The sequence below is a fragment of the Podarcis melisellensis genome, assembly GCF_964234715.1.
Source record: "Podarcis melisellensis genome assembly, chromosome: 8".
NCBI lineage: Eukaryota > Metazoa > Chordata > Lepidosauria > Squamata > Lacertidae > Podarcis > Podarcis melisellensis.
Window position 1 is genome coordinate 33,859,571 of NC_138540.1, and position 5,075 is coordinate 33,864,645.

Consider the following 5,075-nt stretch of genomic DNA (forward strand, 5'->3'; position numbering starts at 1 on the left):
AACCATATGGCTGGCGGGCATGCAGCTTCCCTCCCAAGCCTCTGTGGGAATTGCTCTTCCGCAGCGGCATGGGGGAGAGTTGCGCCCCCCCAATGGCTGGCAGTGCACAGCTCCTCCCCCCACTATCTGTGGTAATTTGGGGGCGCTGGGCAGATATTTGCACCCCAGCGCCGCATCTGCTAAAGATGGCCCTGGCTCTGTCCAGCTGCCCCACTGCTTCCACCACCAAGACGGAGGCATTCCTGCATGCGGCATTGCTGCTCGTCGAGGGTGGAGAAGCCAAGCAAGCACTTTGAGGAGCACCCTGGATCCCACCAAGTTTGGCAAGGTGTTTCTCTGCTCCATTTGCTATTCAGCTCCACCACCACCCCATGGGGAAAGCTGCTTGGCAACACTTCAAGGAGCATCCCAGCTCCTGCCGAGTTTGGCGAGAACCAGTGGCATGCGGTGCCATTTTTCGTAGAGGACGGAGGCAGCAGCTTGCGAGAGCGATGGTGGGGACGTTGCGCACATGAAGCATCACACCTCCATCCCTATGCTGGGTAGAAGCCTCCCGGGCTTTAGGAAGGAGGCGCCAGGTCTCTGATGGGATACTGGATCCCTTTTGCCTCCTTCCCAAAGCTGGGTGGGCTTGGGGAAGGTGGCAGGAGGGGGACATTTAGGGGACTAGCCTAGTTCCCCTAGTCTAGTGACTGCACGCCACTGGCTAAAGCTGGGGAGCAGAGGCACCAGAAGTGGGCTGTGGCAGGCCAGGAGGTGGCAATTCTCTTTCACCTCAGGTGGTGAAATGGGACAGGCTGCAACTGATTCCAGCTCCCATCAGCTCCAGCCAACACGGTCTGTGATCAGGGATGATGGGAGTTGTAGTTCAGCAGCATCAGGGCAGGAGGCGCAGTTCTCCTAGCCTTCATGTAGAGTGATGGTGTGGTGCTAAGATGAACTCTGCTTCCCTGTGTCAGAGCTGTCACTCTGTCTGCCAAACCAGTATGCATTTGCACCCTCACCCAGAGACGCGTCTCACCCCACCCCCATTGCAAATGTGGCACCCATCAGCTGTATGCTGGAGGGGTGGGGAAAGCAGGGATGCTGAATTCACGGCGGCTTGAAATGCCAGGCTTCTTGATGGGCCTTACGGGGAATTTGCTCTCTGCTATACTGCAATTATGGTTGCTGTCACATCAATCTGCCACCTCCCCCACCCCTCCTCCTCCTCCTCCTCCTCCTCTTTGCTGGAGCTGCTAAAACGACCCTGTTTTTCATTCTGATCAAGGACCAGAATTTCTACAGCATCAGGCATCTGCTCCAGGGAAACATCACTGCCTTGCACCCACGCAGTTTAAGAGAAAGGGAAAAAAGAGAATCAGCTGGCAATCCCTGTTTGCACTCACTTTCCTGTTTTCCTTCTCACATATTTTATTTCCTCGTCTATTATCCTTTATCTTCACTTCATATTGCCAGGACTTGGAAATCGCTGCTATACATCACTGTCATCCGATAGCACAGCTCCCCTTGTGTCAATGTCAACCAGGCATCAAGCAACTAACCTGCTGTTATGGATCCTCATTGGCTTTCCCCTTCTCACTGTTGCTTCAACGGTTCGACCCTTGCTTCCTGAGTTTGTAGCATGGGTGATTTCTGGGTTTGGCACCCATTCGCCCTCAGCTAGGGCTTCCTCTTGCCAGTGGCAGGTTGTCTCGCCTACTGATCATCTCACCTTCAAATGCTGAAACAAGGAATTAGTCTGTGGCAATACCAGAAGTCAATGCCTACCTGGAGAATATTTCATTGAAGTACCAACTGAACTGTTTACTTAGTACTGAATAAGGTTGCCAGGTCTGGAACAACTCAGATCCTGAGATTTTAGGGCTCAGACCTGAGTCCTAGGGGCAGTCCTTGGAGATGTCATGGGCAGTGGCGGAGCTTCATGCTCCAGCACTGGGGGGTGGAGAGTAGGACGGACGGGGCTGGTGCCCATTCTGGGGGCGTGGCACCCAGCGTGGGCAGGGGGGCAGCCACGATGGCACCCCCCCAGGATTGCACTGCCGGCGACGGTGCATTCCCCCTGCACTCCTCTTCCTCCAGTGGTCATGGGGATGGGTCCTGGAGAGGGAAGTTAATTGGGAAAGGGGAGCAGAGGACAGCCCACCCCCCAGGGACTATTCTATAATTTGCAGCTGTCTCCTGCCCTATTAGTGAACCTTTGTTTGCTGAGGCTGCATGCACAGCACACATTTAAAGCACATTTAAATCCATGCTGAATCCTAAGCTCTTATCATTTCAAGCCCATGTTCGAAGTCTGTCCCAGGCCCAGAGAAATGATGGCTCCGCACTGTGTATGCACCATATCTTCAAAGCGCATTTAAAGCACATGTCCCTCACCCACAAAGAATCCTGAGAATTGAAGTTTGTTAAGGGTGCTGTGAATTGCAGATCTGTAAGGGGTAAACTAGAGTTCCCAGATTTATTGATTTATTGTGATGAAGCTAAATGTTGGAAGATTCAGGACAGATGAAAGTAAAGACTTCTTCCCACAGCATGTACATAAACTATGGAACTCGCTCCCATAGGAGGTAGTGATGGCCCCCAACTTGGATGACTTTTAAAAAGGATTAGAGAAATTCATGGAGGAAACTGATATTGATGGCCATCAAGGCTGTGCTCTGCCTCCACAATCAGAGGCAGCAATGCTTCTGAATGCCAGTTGCTGGAAGCCAAAAGAGGTGAGAGGGTTCCTGTGCTTGGACCTCATTTCTTTATAGGCATCTTCATAGGCAGGTGTGTGCTGCCTCTCTCTTTGAAACTAGATTGGTCTCACTTGGATAGTAACTAGCTAAGTTTCATATTTGGCTAGAAACTGTAATTATCTGCAAGATGTAATTGCTACCATGCTTATATCTCCAGCTTTTGCAGATATGTATGTTGTGGAAAATCCACGTTGAGAGTTTTTGTTTCTTGAGGTTACAGACACAATATTTTGAGCCTCTTCTGCTCAAAATATTGGGAGCCCCAAGCAGTGCTAGAAGCTTAAAGAACAGCACATGGAGATGGCTCAAAGGTTATAGTCAACAAGAAAGATTGTGTGTATATGCAAAACATACATATATTTCCAGTAGGCAAGTTTCCACTAACTAGTGCTGACGCCAGGTTCTGGGAAGGGCAAGACACTTTCAATGCCCCCCCTTGAATAGACTCTCCTTCTCCTGGAACTGTTAGTATATGTTACTAGGACTGCATAAATTTATGAAGACATTAAAGGGCTCAGGAATATGTTGTGATCTTGGAGGTGACTGAGACGATCCCAGGCTGGCTTGATGGAGTTCATTTTGCAGCAGCGCAGATTATGTGTGTTTGTCGGGGTTTTTTGCTGGCATTTCAAGGCATGATGAGAGATTAGTCAATGTATTGACAGCCATTGTTCAAGCTGGCAGACGGTTGCCAATAAATGCATTAAGGGGAATCTCTGTTGGTATACTGCACCGAACTGCCGAACAGGAGCTGCGGCAGGAGGTATGAGCTGCATGTTGGGGATGGAAGGGAGCGGTGATTGCTTATTATTTCATCTCTGTCGCTGCCAAAGCCTGTTGCTCTGTTTCTCAGGGAAAACTTAGCTGTTAGCTATGCTAGTTAAACTATGGAACTTGCTCCCACAGGATTAGATTTTTAAAAAGCATTAGATAAATTAATGGAGGAGGGAAACCCAGCCACATACTTGTTGTTGTTTAGTCGTTTAGTCGTGTCCGACTCTTCGTGACCCCATGGACCAGAGCACGCCAGGCACTTCTGTCTTCAGCCACATTGGCAGGGTATAAATAAAATATTATTATTATTATTATTATTATTATTATTATTATTATTATTAAAACCCAGACAGATGGGTGGGGTAATAATAATAATAATAATAATAATAATAGCTACTAGCCATGATGGCTATGCTCTGTCTCCAGTCAGAAGTAGCAGTTCTTCTGAATCCCTGTTGCTAGAAACCACAGGAGGGGAGAGGGCTCTTATGCTCAGGTCCTGCTTGCTGGTTTCCCACAACATCTGGTTGGCCACTGTGAGAATATGCTGGACTAGATGGGCCACTGGCCCGATCCACCAGACTCTTCTTGTGTTCTTACATTTTTACATGTTTTCCATATTATTTAATTCCAGAAAAAATCGGTTTGAGGGAGTTAGAGAGGCAAAATTTGGGGTGGTCAATTGGCATGCAGTTCTTTCTTCAGTGGTTGGGCTCACCTCCTTTTATTCTGACTGGCTGCAATCAAGAGAAAGGGTGAGAAGACGTTTTCTCAGTAGCCAAAAAGTCTTTGATGCTGATTTGGCAGCTCTGGGACACTGGAGACAGGAGCCCTGCTGCAGAAATAGCAACAGTCCTTTGACCTCTTATGACACCCTTGCTGCTGCCGTATACTAATACCAATTTCACTCTCCAAATGTAGCCAAAACAGCACCATCCACACTCGAGGGAGGTATGAGTGGGCTTGGAGAAACCCAAGACCTTTTGCAGAAAAGGGTGGGGGGGTGGAATGGAGTATCCTGGGAAGGGAGACGTGCTTGACTGGCTGGGCACCTGGATTGGTAAACTCCACTCTGTCATGTTTCTGTTGCACATCAGAACTGTCCCCTTCAAAACACTCGGGGTATATCTCCAGCTCTCAGGAGGCCATCTCCTGCCATTTTCTCCCACTGATGGACCATCTGATGGGCTATTATCCTAACAAACAAATTGTCGGCAAGCATCCCTGGCTGCCTCCTCTGATAAAGCATCATTTTCCCTGGCTGGTGGGCTGCTCTCCTTTGGGAACTTCCATCGCTGTGGATGAGTCATGCAGCCAGTATCAATTTAGCAGAGGAGGGTTTGGTTTCCTCCCTTCAGCTCTTGATGCCGCTGAAGCTTCTGAAGGCATCCAGATGAGACTCTTGTCATTGTAGCAATTGTGCACTATCCCTTAGGCATGCAATGTAGAGCTTCAGTATCCATTAGGAGCATTTTAGATTCACACCCGGAGCTCCGCTTATGGCTGCTCGGAAACAGCTTTTGCTCTTTTTTCTGTTCTCCTTAGTGCTGGCGAGAA